Here is a 16399-nt window from a genome sequence, read left to right as displayed (position 1 = left end):
ATATAGTGCTCCATTTTCTCGGTGAGGGAATTTCAGGGGAATTGAACATTTGCTGCTAGGTGCCCCTGCAGATTAAGGCCATGTGTGCACGTTGCATTCTATTCCGCAGCGTGTAAGTCACTGCCTGTGCGTCTCAGAACGCAGCCGAAAAAGCTGCGTTCTGAGACGCATTCGGCAGAACGCAAAGTGCGGACATTCCTGGAGAATTCATGGGTTCTGGATGCTTTCTCTGCCATAGACAGAGTGGGAAAAACATCCAGAACGCACATTTTTCAAAGTGCGGTCCCACTCGGTTCTGCAGCATCCCAATAGACTTGCAGCAGAGCCGAGTGGGACCGCACTGTCAAAAAGAGCATGGCTGGCTGCGAAACAGTGGCGCGCGATCAGAATGAACTCGGATGAACTTCATCCGACTTCATTGTGATCGCGCGGCTCTGTGCGTGTGCCACGGCTTGATTTGCGGTCACACGTGAAGGACTCACCTGTGATCGCAAATCCCCTGAGTGACTGCAGTGAGCCGGGCGATCAGCTGTGCTTTCACTCAGGTTACTCGTGGCCACAGCTGCAGTCCTCCACCTGAGAGCAGTGGCCGCGAGTAACCTCCGTGACAGCACAGTTGCTCGCGCGACTCACTTCAGTTGCTGCATGGAGCTCACAGGAGCGCTGGTGTTCTACTGCTGCTCCTGTCAGCTTCCGATGTAGCAGAGCTGAAAGCGTCGTGGGACCTTGCGTGGATTACATCGGACCTGGAGTTGTTTTTGAGGGGTTAATAAAGTGGTGAAGGAGGGTGTTTTTTTGTCTTTCATTACAAATAAAGGATTTTTTGGAAGCGTGTGTTTATTTTCATTAACTTACAGGTTAATCATGGCAGGTATCTCGGGGAGACGCCTGCCATGATTAGCCTAGGACTTAGTGGCAGCTATGGGCTGCTGCCATTAACTCCTTATTACCCCGTTTGCCACCGCCCCAGGGCAATTCGGGATGAGCCTGGGTGGGACAGGACCTATAGTCCTGGCTGCAATCAGTTAATTAGCTAGCCCCCAGTAGCTTCTGGAGCTAGCTTCAGGGTCTGAGTACCCCCCTTTGTGCTCCGGTTTCCGGGTCGGTACCGGCAGGCCACTACCCTGTCCCGGTCCACCACAGTTCCACAGTTCCACCGAGCCGTCTTCCCGACTCCTGCAGACAGAGGCCTCCGTGTGCCTCCTAGCCAAATTTACCCAGGCTCCTACCCTGGCACCTGTCAGTCTGCTACAGGCCTGTCACACAGGCCTGTTCTCCTCCATTTTATTCTCAAACTGATCTGTTTCCCGCCTCAGGCCATTCGAACTTCTCGATGGGCGTGTCCAACCGCCTGGCTCCGCCCCCTGGTGTGTCCATCAAGCACTGAGGGGGGTGACTAGGGTTTAAAGGTTTGGCTGCTGTCACCTTGTTAGGGGACTGGTGTAATGCTGGGCCCTATCTGTGACTACCTGGCCCGGCCACGGGCTGTCCGACCACCACCGTTTATTTTTCTTGAACTAGAAAAGATAAAAGAAACATATTACAAGTATAATAACATTTGTACAATTTTCAAGCATATGTGGTTTTCTTCCCTTGCGGGAGGCATTTTACTTAAATGTCGCGGGCGGAGGAGGGGACACTGCGCTCACCCACTGCTCGGGTCCGGCTGCTGCTGCTCGGTGGCTCGAGCGGTGGGCCGGATCCCGGGGACTCGAGCGGCGTTCCTCGCCCGTGAGTGAAAGGGGGTGGTTTGGTTTAGGGATATTGTCCGTGACGCCACCCACGGTTGTGGTGAGGTTGTGACACCACCGCTGCTCTGGACGGGGATCCCGGGAGCGATGACAGGGAGCAGCTTGGATGTTGGTTCTCCCCTCCGTGGGTAAGGGGGTTGGTTGTCCTGGGGCCCGGTGAGGGGTAGGGATGGATGACAGGCGGGTTACGGGGCCTGGTGAGGTGCAGGGCCGCGGGGGCAGCGCTGTGCCGCACGGCACGGTGGTACTCACTCAGCCAATGATGAATGCAAAGTCTCCGGTAAAACAAACGGCTGGATGAACGGGTCATACAGACAGCTGCGGTGTTTCTCCTCCCGGCAGGTTGATGGTGACTGCCTTTCCCTGCACCTATGTTGTGTTTACAGTTCCAATGGCTTCCCACCGGTAACCCGCTTCCCAGCTTGGATGGATGCTGAGGGAGCCCCTTTTGCCTGCAGGGTCTGGCCCTGGGAACTGTAGCCTTGGCGGTGACTGTGTTTCCCTTTACGGTGTGAGCTGTTGCCTTTAATCGGGTCTTGACTGCTGGGAAACCCCGGAGGTTCCCTTCGCTAACGGATTTGACCAGTTTTACGGCGACTCCTAGCCTGGTTGGGGTCCGTAAGCCCTGCCGGATGGTGCTGGCTTCTCTTTGCTCCCCGATCCGGTACCGTCGGGCCACCGCCCGTCCCCGGTCCTTACGGTTCGCTCCAATTAGCCTCTCCTGCAGACGGTCACCACCGTCTGCCAACCTTGCTGTATGTGCCTGGGCCACGCACCCGGACACAGTCAGTCTCCTCTACCACACTTCACTCCTCACTTCAACTCCTCTCCAACTCCAAACTCTATCTCATCTGACTCCTTTTCCCGCCTCCAGGACTGTGAACTCCTCGGTGGGCGGGGCCAACCGCCTGGCCCGCCCCCTGGTGTAGACATCAGCCCCTGGAGGGAGGCAACAAGGATTTTGTTTGACTTCGGTGTGCCTAGCCGGGGTGCGGGGTGTGTTGTTGTAGTACCTGTGACGACCTGGCTTGTCCAGGGCGCCACATAAACGTTGCATAACATTTTTATTAGCTGGGAACGGGACGGGACCGGGTCCTTTCCATTCTTGCCCACCCAAGCAAACCTTGCCCTGATGCTGCCTCTAAAAACCAGGTCAGCACCCCTTTTCCCCAGTCCAGGAAACTGGTTCAGGTCCGGGTGTTGCCCACACGGGCAGGGTAATAAGTTCCTTACCCGGCAGTCTCTCAGAGGCCCCACGTCCAGGGGACCCCTGACCCGGAGAGTTGTCACCGGTCTGCAAGGTGACGGGAACTTGGCCTCCCCTGCCGCAGGCCCTTCCTCCAACCAGCCTCTCCGGAGACTGTAGAAATGAAATGGGTGGTCAGGGACTATTTACAAGTCCCAAAAGTTTTTGGGAGGCCTGCTAGTTCTCAGCCATGTCTTTGTGTATAAAATGGGGGTAAACAATGGGAGGTTAACAGAGTCCCATCGGGGACGGGCAGGATGGTAGCGTAGACTGCACCACTTCTTCCAGGAGCTGTGCTACACAGGGCTCGCCTGTCGCGGTGCTGACGGGTTCCACTCCCAACTGGTGAGGGACGACATGGGGGTCTGCATAGCTTTCTCCTGGCGTGACACGGCTGGTGCGACCCTCTGTTCCCGGGCCCACACCACGGCAATCATCCTCCAGACTTCCGCCTTCCAATCAAGCACCTGCTCCAGCCAGGCAGCGGTTCCTGCAGGTAGCTGGTTCGGGCTGCGGTCCTCCACATCAAAAGCCACTCCGCCTCTACCACTTCTGGGCCCCGCCACTCCAGTGGCGGGCGCCGCTCCGCTCGCCTCCCTGAATGCCGACATCTTCCATCCGCTTTTCCCTCTTGGTCTTTTTGCGGCTCTTCTCTCTCCGACCGGTTTTGTTTTGCGACTTCCAGCTCTGCTTTACGGCCGTGTTCCCAGGGGGCAGGGCTTCAGTTTTCACACTCTTTTTGCAGGGAAGAAGACTCTAGCGGGAATCTTCGCGTTAAAAGATGGCGGCAAGATGGCAGATTTCACAATGGATCACCGCTGACTTCACTTCAAGGCGCACTTCCACAAGGTAAGTGGATGGGTAAGTATCTTGTTCGTGACGCCAGAAAATCAGGGTGTGCCGCCGAGCTGCTCGGGTCCGGTCCTTCAGTGGGTGGCTCGAGGGTCTCCGGACCCGGGGGTCCTGCGGTCACTCCAATCAAAAAGGGGTTGGTGTTTTGGTGACGTAAGTGTACGGCCGGAGCCGTGTTTAAGTTCGTGATGCCACCCACAGCATGTGGTGAAGGTGGACACCACCGCTGCAGTTACGGGGCACCCGGGGGAGATGTTGCGCAGCAAGTTGTTAACCCCTCCGTGGGTAGGGATGGTGGCCCCGGGACCCGTTGGGGGGTTATTGGGCGGTGCAGGGAGATGGGCGGCCGGAGGGCACTGATGTACTTACTGTTAGTAAACACACACGAGTCTCTGGTAAACCAAGGTGATGGTGGTCGGTGCCTGCAGCCAGCTACAGTCTCGTCCTCCACCCGGTTGGTGGTCTCGGTCTTTCTTCTGCACTTTTTGTGTGATGGTGGACTACCTGCGCTTGCAACTTCAGGAGTCCACTCCCCAGCTTGTGGTTGCCGGAGGAGCCCTTTACCCACAGACGCTGGCCCGTGGGAGCTCTCTGCCATGGCGGTGGCTTTCTATCCCCCTCGTTGGGCTGTTGCCTTCAGTCAGGACTTTGGGTGGGAGAGGACCTATAGTCCTGGCCGCATTCAGTTAATTAGCTAGCCCCTAGTAGCTTCTGGATCTAGCTTCAGGGTCTCAGTACCCCCCTTTGTGCTCCGGTTTTCGAGTCGGATCCCCGGGTCGGTACTGACGGGCCACTACCCTGTCCCGGTCCACCACGTAGTCTTCCCAGCTCCTGCAGACAGAGGCTTCTGTGTGCCTCCTAGCCAAAAGGTACCTGGGCTTCTACCCTGGCACCGGTCAGTCTGCTACAGGCCTGTCACACAGGCCTGTCCTCCTCCACTGAACTTTCAAACTGATCTCTGTGTTTCCCGCCTCAGGCCATCCGAACTCCTCGGTGGGCGTGTCCAACCGTATGGCTCCGCCCCCTGGTGTGTCCAAGCACTGAGGGGGGTGACTAGGGTTTAAAGGTTTGGCTGCTGTCACCTTGTTAGGGGACTGGTGTAATGCGGGGCCCTATCTGTGACTACCTGGCCCAGCCAGGGCGTCACATATATAAATCGGTACAGACCAAAAGTTTGGAAACACCTAAAGTTTTCTTTATTTTCATGACTCTGAAAACTGTAGATTCACATTGAAAGGTATCAAAACCATGAAATAACACATGTGGAATGAAATACTTAACAAAAAAAAAAATTGTGAAGCAACTAAAAATAGGTCTTATATTCTAGGTTCTTCAAAGTAGCCACCTTTTGCTTTGATTACTGCTTTGCACACTCTTGGCATTCTCTTGATGAGCTTCTAGAGGTAGTCACCGGAAATGGTCTTACAACAGTCTTGGAGTTCCCAGAGATGCTTAGCACTTGTTGGCCCTTTTGCCTTCACTCTGCGGTCCAGCTCCAGGTTAACAGCAGCTCAGATTAGAGACCAGGTCAATGCCACACAGAGTTCTAGCAGCATACACATCTCTAAAACAACTGTTAAGGCATGTGCGCACGTTGCGTCCAGTACCTTGCCGAAATGAACGCATCCTCTGGCAGAATTTGTCAGTCAAATTTGGTTTTGACTACAAACGCAGGAAATACGCTTGCGTTTTTAGAGCGTTTTAGTTGCGTTTTACATGCTTTTTCAGTATTAAATTGAGATGAGTTTTCAATACAAATACACAAATTAATAAAGTTTGACAATTCAAAAAGTTGAAAAAAAAAATAAAAAAATGATACCTTTAAAAACAAACATACACTCTAATGATAATTTACTGAAAATGATTTTTGCGATTTAATAAGTATGTTCCAAATAAAGTACTAGTATAGTTTTACTCTTTTTTTTATGTATGAATGGATGAGGGCAAATGGAAACCTCTTGACCTCACTATAATGCCAAAAACGCATGCTTTGTTTTTGTCAAAGCATGCGTTTAGCATCAAAAAAGCATGTAAAACGCTAGAAAATTTCTTTAAGGATGCGTTTTGATAATTCTCATTGACATCAATGTTAGCAAAACGCTGCCAAAATAGTAAAAACAAATGACATGTTTCTTCTTCAAACACAAAGATTTTGACAAATTTTCTGCAACTAAAACGCAGCGTTTTTAAAAGCATTGTGCGCACAAGAAAGCCCTAATTTCCATAAACTATGCCTGGAAAACAAAACGCATGCATTTTTGCATTAAAACGTGCAGTTCAAAACGCTGCGGAAACGCATAAAAAAACACAACGTGCGCACATGGCCTTAAGAGGAGACTTTGTGCAGCGTGCCTTCATGGTAAAATAGCTGCTAGGAAACCACTGCTAAGGACCGGCAACAAGTAGAAGAGAGTTGTTTGGGCTAAAGAACACAAGGAATGGACATTAGACCAGTGGAAATCTGTGCTTTGGTCTGATGAGTCCAAATTTGAGATCTTTGAATCCAACCACCGTGTCTTTGTGCGACGCAGAAAAGGTGAACGGATGGACTCTACATGCCTGGTTCCCACTGTGAAGCATGGAGGAGGTGTGATGGTGTGGGGGGGCTTTGCTAGTGACACTGTTGGGGATTTATTCAAAATTGAAGGCATACTGAACCAGCATGGCTACCACAGCATCTTGCAGTGGTGTGCTATTCCATCCGGTTTACGATTAGTTGGACCATCATTTATTTTTCAACAGGACAATGACCCCAAACACACCTCCAGGCTGTGTAAGGGCTATGTGACTAAGAAGGAGAGTGATGGGGTGCTACGCCAGATGACCTGGGCCTCCACAGTCACCAGACCTGAACCCAATCGAGATGGTTTGGGGTGAGCTGGACCGCAGAGTGAAGGCAAAAGGGCCAACAAGTGCTAAGCATCTCTGGGAACTCCTTCAAGACTGTTGTAAAACCATTTCCGGTGATTACCTCTTGAAGCTCATCAAGAGAATGCCAAGAATGTGCAAAGCAGTAATGAAAGCAAAAGGTGGCTACTTTGAAGAACCTAGAATATATAACATATTTTCAATTGTTTCACACTTTTTTTGTTAAGTATTTCATTACACATGTGTTAATTCATAGTTTTGATGCCTTCAATGTGAATCTACAATTTTCAGAGTCATGAAAATAAAGAAAACTCTTTGAAAGAGAAGGTGTGTCCAAACTTTTGGTCTGTACTGTAATATATTATATACACACATACATACATATGCATATATATATATATATATATATATATATATATATATATATATATATATATATATATATATATCACATACACACACTGTATACGTTTCTTCAATTTATTACAGTGTCCATCATGAACAGCAACACACACAGGCTTGTATGGATGAGTTTGACCTGTGGCTCAGATTTAGAAAAAAGAAGAAACATTTGTTTTTGTGTTACAAATTACTGCAAAAAAAAAAAAAATACTGACAGGTGAGAAGCTACGCAGACTATAATGGGATAATGGATACATGTTCTATCTGTGAAAAACATGGATAAAATACAGTACATATATGAAAAACCAACATCTGAAAGAAACCCTATTCTGGGGATGTCAGAAAACATGAGATTTGACTTATCTTGCACAACTAGACTAATGTACTATTTAAACTAAATCTAGGTGAACAATTTTTTTTTTTAAGTTTTACAGTGCATTGAAAATGTATTCATACCCCGTGAACGTTTCCACATCTATCACGTTACACCCACAAACTTAAATGTATTTTAGTTGGATTTTAGGTGATATACCAACATGGTTTCCTAAATATTTAAAAAATATAAATCTGAAAATTGTGATGTCAATTTGTATTTGGCCCCCCTGAGTCAATACTTTGTGTGACCACCTTTCTCTGCAATTACTGATATGTCTTTTGGGGAATGTCTTTAACAGCTTTGCACATCTAGAGACTAACACCGCATATGTCTCCTCTTCAGCTCTAGACTCCTTAAGTTAAGAGACCTTTGGTGACACCATGGTCACATAAAAGTCTTTAAACAGTGTTAACTTCAAATAGAAACACTGGGGACCCTTAAGAAGGTGGGGACCTTAGAATTTGCCTAGCTTGCCTTCCCCTAATCCAGACTGACTGTAACTAGGGCTTATTCTTGGAGTAGGGAATTCAAGCATACCCCAAAAATCCTGTAATACAGAAATCCAGAAATACTGCTAGGGCTTATGTTTGGGGTAGGTCTAATTTTTTATTTTCAAGGAAATTGCAAAGAATGGGCAAAAATGTCAGCCTCTAGATGTGTATATATATATATATATATATATATATATATATATATATATATATATATATATATATTATATATAACTTTTTTTCTTAGAAACGTATGAGAAAATTACTAATGAAACAGCACTTGTGAAAACGCACACAGACCACACACAGATGAAAATTGATGGGTTTTTTTTTTACATGCAAGAAAAAGTATGAATGAGGCCAAAGTTATCATGAAAATTAAAGTTTTCCAGAAACGAAGATATTACAAAAGAGGACAGATAGATAACTTTATTATGTATTTAAAAGAGATTTATTAATATCCTAAAAAAATGCACTCCTGGTAAGGGATATAAAATATCCACAAAATACAAAATGTATTACTTTTACGAAATTCTCTTTTCACCATAAATTACTGATATATTCAGTTCAAAATAAATAACTTTCCCTTAACATATTAAGGGTCTCATTGGGAAAATAAAACAATTCAAAAAGGGCTGAACAACTGCTACAAACAAATTAGTTGCATAGTTAATTGTTACGAGGGGGACCCGGGGAAGCGTGCCAAGATGGGGAATGGACAGCTTCCGCCGGTCAAGGTCCACTGTGCGGTGTAAGGGACCGCTGCTATGGTGGGTGAAGAGTGAGCGGGTTGCTGCTAGCGATCGTCTGGAATGTCACAGACGATCTATGTACACCGGTCTGCTCTAACCCGTGTGGGTTGTATGGCAGGGATCACACGGCTCGGTGTACCTGTTGCACGGGGAAGCACAGAGGTGCCCACGCACGTGTGCCAGTGGAAGTCACGAGAATATGGCACGAGGGTAGCACAGAGGTGCCCACGCACGTGTGCTTTCAATAACCAGGTGAGTCCAGTGGAGACTCGAGGAGCTCACCTGGGACAGGAACACGGCCTGTAGAAGGAGCTACTGCCGGAACAGCAAGGCAGGGACACGGCCTGCAAACCAGGGGCTGCCTAAGCAGCAAGGGCCAAGCCCACAGAGGAAGATAATGCCTGAGCAGTGGCGTGGCAGCACGCTGCCAGACATCCAAACATAGAAGGACGGTCGCGCGCCGCCATGATGGCAGGAGGAGCTTTTAAGGAGGTGTAGCTCCAGCCAAGGGCGGGCGCGAGGCGGAGATGACGGACTTGACCCAATCAGGATCCACGACATCCCAGCCTGGCCAGTCAGGATTCACCACGTCACCAGCCTTGTCATCAAGCCGTGTGACGTCAGTGGGCGAATCAGGATCCACCAAGCATAGCACATGCTCACCCTCCTGCCTCTGGGAAATAGAGGCGGGATCCTCGGTCTCATAATGTGTAGAGATAACGGGAGTCTCACTGCTTCCCTGAGCAGCAAACCTCTGCACATTGCGCAACCTCACAGACCTTCGAGGCTGCTGAGCAGGAGGAGCTGCGGCAGGAAAGGAATGGGAGACCGTCTCATTTCTTGCAACAGGAGTACCACTAGGTGTCACCCTTGTGCTGCCTCTCTGAGGAGGTTTCTCCTGCACTCTGCGCAGTCTGGCAGACCTTCGGCGCTGCTGAGGAGGAGCACTCGTGGCAGGCAAGGAGACTGTCTCATTCCTTGCCACAGGAGAGCCACGAGGTGTAACAGTTAATTAGGTTGAAAAAAGACCTAGGTCCATCTAGTTCAACCTTCCTCCACCAGTTCTACATTTTGTCACTTAGTCACTTATAACCAACAATGTTGTGTGCACTGAGGAAATCATCCAGCCCTTTTTTAAAAGCTGTTATAGTATCTGCCATTACTACCTCTTGTGGTAGGGCATTCCACAGTCTGACCGCTCTAACTGTAATGAACCCTTTCCTATTTAGCTGTCGGAATCACTTTTCTTCCGCTCGCAGTGAGTGCCCCCTGGTCCTTAGTATTGTCTTTGGAAGGAATAAGTCATGTGCCAGTCCTTTATATTGACCAAACATGTATTTATACATATAAATGAGATCTCCTCTGAGACGTCTTTTCTAAGCTAAACATACCGTATATGCCGGCGTATAAGACAACTGGGCGTATAAGACGACCCCCAACTTCTGCCCTAAAAATATAGAATTTGGGATATACTTACTGTATAAGACTACCCCACTCCCAAATGAAAAAAAGTCTGCTTTGATTGCAACATGTTAATTTTAATTCCGCGAGAGCCGTACAATATGTTTAAAGGGCCATTGACAGATCAATCGCTCCAATGTTCACTTAGTACAGCAAGGAATGCTCCTCCCTGCTGTATAAAGCCACAACTGGACTGAAACAATGGTACTACACTCTGCTACAAACAGACACACACAACTCTGCTACAAACAGACACACACAACTCTGCTACAAACAGACAAACACACACAACTCTGCTACAAACAGACAAACACACACAACTCTGCTACAAACAGACAAACACACACAACTCTGCTACATACAAACACACACAACTCTGCTACATACAGACAAACACACATACACAACTCTGCTACATACAGACAAACACATACAACTCTGCTACATACAGACAAACACATACAACTCTGCTACATACAGACAAATACACACAACTCTGCTACATACAGACAAACACACACAACTCTGCTACATACAGACAAACACATACAACTCTGCTACATACAGACAAACACATACAACTCTGCTACATACAGACAAACACATACAACTCTGCTGCTCTGTGGGGCCTGCACCCGCGGCTCGGCGGGTACAGCACCCGCGGCATCGGCGGGGGGGGGGGATTGGCAGGGCATACATCTGGGGGGTTAGAAGCAGCTCACCGGGGCCCATAATGGGGAGGTGGGGAGGGCATTTACCCGATTAGGTCACGGTGGAGAGGGTGCCCACACAGCGCCGGACAGAAGCTCGCCTCCTTCATCTGTGGGACTGAGAAGGCGGTAGCTCCGCCCACAGATGAAATTCAAAACAGGATGTCTGCGCGCCTTAAAGTGACGGCGCCGCAGATTGCTGCCGAGGACTGCGGTCCCCGGAACTCGGCCGGGGGCAGCAGAACTATAAAGGCGAGTGGGCCCCGGCCAAGGGACAGGAGAACTGACGAGGCCGAGTGGGCCCCCCCGGCTCTCCAGGGCCCCGGCATTTGCCCATAGACAGGTAGGAGCCCTGTCTGCGAGCCAGATACGGCCATCAAAAGAGCCATATCTGGCTCGCGAGCCATAGGTTCCCGACCCCTGCTGTATGATATATACCGTATTTTTCGCTTTATAAGACGCACCTGATTATAAGACGCACCCCCAAATTTGGTGAAGGAAAAGAGAATTTTTTTTTTTTAATGTTAAATGGGGTCCATCTTATAATGCCAGTGTCCCTCTAACAAATCATATAGGGTATATGTCCCTCATAGCCCCCCATCCTAAAATTAGCCCCCTTAATCTGGATATGGCCCCCTTATATTGAATATAGCCCCCTTGTGATGGCACACGTTCCCCTGTGCTGCCTATGGTCCCCTATGGATTGCACACGTTCCCGTGTTAGATAACGCCCCCATGCTGCTGCCCATGGCCCCTATAGATCGCACAAGTCCCCCTGTGTTAGATATCGCCCCCATAGTGCTGCCCATGGCCCCTATAGATCGCACAAGTCCCCCTGTGTTAGATATCGCCCCCATAGTGCTGCCCATGGCTCTTATATAGATCGCACAAGTCCCCCTGTGTTAGATATCTCCCCCATAGTGCTGCCCATGGTCCCTATAGATCGCACAAGTCCCCCTGTGTTAGATATCGCCCCCATAGTGCTGCCCATGGCTCTTATATAGATCGCACAAGTCCCCCTGTGTTATATATCGCCCCCATAGTGCTGCCCATGGTCCCTATAGATCGCACAAGTCCCCCTGTGTTAGATATCGCCCCCATAGTGCTGCCCATGGCCCCTATATAGATCGCACAAGTCCCCCTGTGTCAGATATCGCCCCCATAGTGCTGCCCATGGCCCCTATAGATCGCACAAGTCCCCCTGTGTCAGATATGGCCCCTAGGCTGCTGCCCAAAGTAAAATAAAACCCTCTTTTATTTTAGAATGAGCAGCAGCCTGGGGGCCAAATCTAACACAGGGGTGGCATGTGCGATCACACTGGGACGCAGGCTCATATAATATGCACCGCTGCCCCAGCCCCTCACTGCGTGCGATTTTAGCACCATTGGAGATGGACAGCGGCTGTGCATATTATATGAGCGGGTGCAGGAGATCAAAGGCTGCAGCCCGCAGCGTTCCCCTGTGCTCCAGAGCTGCTGCCCCCACCTCCCCTGGACGCTGCAGTGTACACATATATATATATATACACACACCCCCCCCCCCCCCGTATATCCGGCGTATAAGACGACCCCCCACTGTAGCCATTATTTTAAGGGGGTAAAAAGTCGTCTTATACGCCAGTATATACGGTATTTAACTTTTTCAACCTCTCATCATATGGGAGGCCTTCCATTCCTTGTAGTAGTCTAGTTGCTCGCCTTTGAACTAACTTCTGAATGTCCTTTTTAAAATGTGGAGCCCAAAACTGGATCCCATATTCCAGATGTGGCCTTACAAGTGATTTATAGAGGGGTAACAATACGTTGGGATCACGGGATCTAACCTCTCTTTTTATACACCATAAAATCTTGTTTGCCTTAGCAGCTGCTGCCTGACATTGAGTACTGCTGCTCAGTAGAGATGAGCGATATTCGCCAATTTCATGTTCGAGTGATTTTGGGGCGTGTTCGAGTAGTTTGACGAACTCAAACGATTTGCTAAAAGTTCGGCAGTTTGAGTTATGTTCGAGAACGGTTCGAGCACCAAAAGTGTGGTTTTTCACAGTAAGTATGTGCGCACCTTTAGCATCTGCATGCGTCCTGCGTCCCCAGCACAATCCCTCTCTCTTTCCTATTCACCGATCACGGGCGTCTCGCTCCACGTCTGTCACAAATCTCCAGCGGCTTTTCCTCTTTTGAAAATGGCTGCTGCTTCATTATTCAATTAGTTATTCTGTGCTTTCCCCACCCACCAGCGCCCATGATTAGTTGCAGTCACACACGCCCCCACGATGAGTGACAGCTGTCTCACTGCAACCAATCACAGCCGCCGGCGGGCGGCTCTATAGCGTGCAGTAAAATAAATAAATAAATAATAATAAAAAAAAATGATGCGGTTCCCCCATATTTGATACCAGCCAGGATAAAGCCTCACGGCTGGAGGCTGGTATTGTCAGGATGGAGAGTGCCACATTATGGGGAGCCCACCACCCTAACAATATCAGCTAGCAGCTGCCCGGAATTGCAGCATCCATTATATGCGGCAGTCCCGGGACTCTACCCAGCTCATCCTTAATTGCCCTGGTGCGGTGGGAGTCGGGGTAATAAGGAGTTAATCATGGCAAGCGTCTCCCCAAGATACCTTCCATGATTAACCTGTAAGTGAAAGTAACTAAACACACACAAGAAAAATCCTTTATTTGGAATAAAAGAAAAAAAACACCCTCTGTCACCATTTTATTAAAATCTCCAAATACCCCTCCAGGTCCGAAGTAATCCACACGACACTGTCAGCTCTGCTACATGAAGATGAAGAGCACCGTAGAACACGATCGCTGTGTCCTCTCCACGTAGCACCTGAAGTGAATCGTGCTGTCACCAGAGACTTCAGTCTGCAATGCAGACGTCAATATTACCAAATCTGCCTATGTTTCTCATTAGAACCAGTGGCTAAATGGTTACAGCTCTCAGCCGTCCCGGGAAAAAATGTAATTTATTTTTAATTTTAAATTATAATTATTATTTATAATTATAATTTAATTATGCACTGATGGGAGGAGCCGGACATCAGCTGTGAGCCGCGGGACACACCTCTAAAATCGGAGCAGTTCACGGAATGAGGCTGCATTGCTCTCTCCTCTCTCTCTTCTCTCTCTTTTTCTCTCTCTTTTTTTTCTCTTTTTCTCAGTCTCTTTTTCTCCCTCACCCCCCTCTCTCTATCCCTCTCTCAGACCTGGCGATGATCAGCTGACACTAAGTCGAGTGGTGAGGCCGGCTTTTTACCGCCTGCACTGCACTGAGTCTGCACTGAAGTGTGTAGTTTTTTTTTTTTGCACTGATGCATCAGCTGATTGTATAAAAGCCGTTTATACAATCAGCTGCTGTGTCATGTGATTTAGGCCCTTGAACCTGATACATCATCTGATCGCTTTGCCTTCCAGCAAACCGATCAGATGATATTGGATCCGGATTTGACGGCGTGGGACCCTTGACCCAGGATTACTGCAGAGGGGGGTTCTTTATTTTAATAAAGATGGAGTCACTAATTGTGTTGTGTTTTATTTCTAATAAAAATATTTTTCTGTGTGTTGTGCTTTTTTTTATGTGTACTAGAAATTCATGGTGGCCATGTCTAATATTGGTGTGACACCATGAATTTCAGGCTTAGGGTCAGTTGATAATATAAAGCTAGCCCTAACCCCATTACCCAGCAAGCCACCCATCACCAGGGCAGCTGGAGGAGTTGGATACAGCGCCAGAAGATGGCGCTTCTATGAAAGCGCCATTTTCTGGGGCGGCTGCAGACTGCAATTCGCAGCATGGGTGCCCAGAAAGCTTCGGCACCCTGAGCTGCAGATTCAAATCACCAGCTGCCTAGTTGTACCTGGTAGGACACAAAAATTGGGCGAAGCCAACATCATTTTTTTTTCCTGTAGCTGCCTGCTGTATCTGGCTAACATACAAAAACATGGCGAAGCCCACGTAATTTTTTTTGGGGGGGGGGGGGGGGGCAAAAAACTCCTGCATACAGTCCTGTCTAGAGTATGCTGAGCCTTGTAGTTCTGCTGTCTGCTGCCTGTCTGTATGGAGGAAAGCAGACAGCAGCTGCAGAACTACAAGGCTCAGCATGCTCCATTCACTAGTGTATGCAGCAGAGCAGACAGCAGCTGCAGAACTACAAGGCTCAGCATACTCCATCCAGGACTGTATGCAAGAGTTTTTTGCCCACCAAAAAAAAATGACATGGGCTTCGCCATATTTTTGTATGCTAGCCAGGTACAGCAGGCAGGTACGGCTGCCCCCAACCCCCAGCTGCCTATTTGTACCCGGCTGGGAACTAAAAAAAAAAAAAAAAATAGGGAAGCCCTTTTTTTAATTATTTCATGAATTTCAGGAACTAAAAAAAAAAAAAATCGACATGAGCTTCGCTCCATTTTTGTGTCCAGCCAGGTACAACTAGGCAGCTGGGGATTGGAATCCGCAGCACAGGTTGGCCCGAGCATTCTGGGCCCCTCTGCTGCGAATTGCAGTCCACAGCCGCCCCAGAAAATGGCGCTTTCATAGAAGCGCCATCATCTGGCGCTGTATCCAACTCTTCCAGCAGCCCTGAAGCGGGGTGGCTTGATGGGTAATAATGAGTTAATACTAGCTTTGTTTTACTAGCTAGTATTAAGCCAGAGATTCTTAATGTCAGGCAAGTTTGACCCGGCCATTAAGAATCTCCAATAAAGGGATACAAAAAAAAAAAGACACCACACAGTGATAAAATACTTTAATAGAAATAAATACACAAACACACTTAGAGACTCCATGTTTATTACTCCCTCTCATCCCTCCACGAGCCATGGTCTTCTGTCTTCTTTCTCCTTCAACCCATGCAGCTCTGCTACATCAGACAGCACAGCATGGGAGGAAAAACGTTGCTGCTCCCGTGCAGTCTATTCACTCAGTGAGTGAGCAGAAGCTGTGGGCTGTAAGCGGTGACGTCACCGCTGACAGGCGGGTTGTTATAGCAACGGTGATCTTCATTATTCACCACCTGTGGCAACCAGTCCTTGCATGTGGGCTGACTCTGTAAAGAGCGCACACATGCAGGAACGGGGAAGCCGACCATGTGCCAGAGCATTTCGCCGGTACACGGAGATGCTGGAACGATCACCGCGTACCAGAGAGATGCACTGACAGGACCTAGCATGACGTCTAGCTATGTGACCAGTCTGTAGCCAATGAGATAATAGACACGTGACTGGTCACATGCTATTTTGACGACACGATAGGTCCTATCATCAGTGCTGGTTACCGGGAGGATGCAGGTCCTATCATCAGTGCTGGTTACCGGGAGGACAGAGTGATTATCGGAAGGAAAAGCGGCAGGAGACAGAGTGCAGGACGCGTCGCGGGGACCTGTAAGTGTTATGACAATGTTTATTAACTGTATGTGTACATGTATAATGTGTTTTTTTGTGTTTGTGTTTGCCTCCCATTGTTTTCAATGGGGTTCGAGTGGTTCGT

General features: G+C 48.6%; 1 protein-coding gene across 11 annotated transcripts in view; it reads right to left on the bottom strand.

Moving 5' to 3' along the window:
* TP63 (tumor protein p63) overlaps positions 1 to 16399 on the bottom strand; it is a 314554-nt gene that overhangs the window by 85561 nt on the left and 212594 nt on the right. The gene's annotated exons all lie outside the window — the stretch shown is intronic.

Source organism: Anomaloglossus baeobatrachus, chromosome 3 (assembly GCF_048569485.1).
Source record: "Anomaloglossus baeobatrachus isolate aAnoBae1 chromosome 3, aAnoBae1.hap1, whole genome shotgun sequence".
Lineage (NCBI taxonomy): Eukaryota > Metazoa > Chordata > Amphibia > Anura > Aromobatidae > Anomaloglossus > Anomaloglossus baeobatrachus.
The sequence above is the reverse complement of the archived record's forward strand: the minus strand, read 5'-3'. Positions and strand labels throughout refer to the sequence as shown.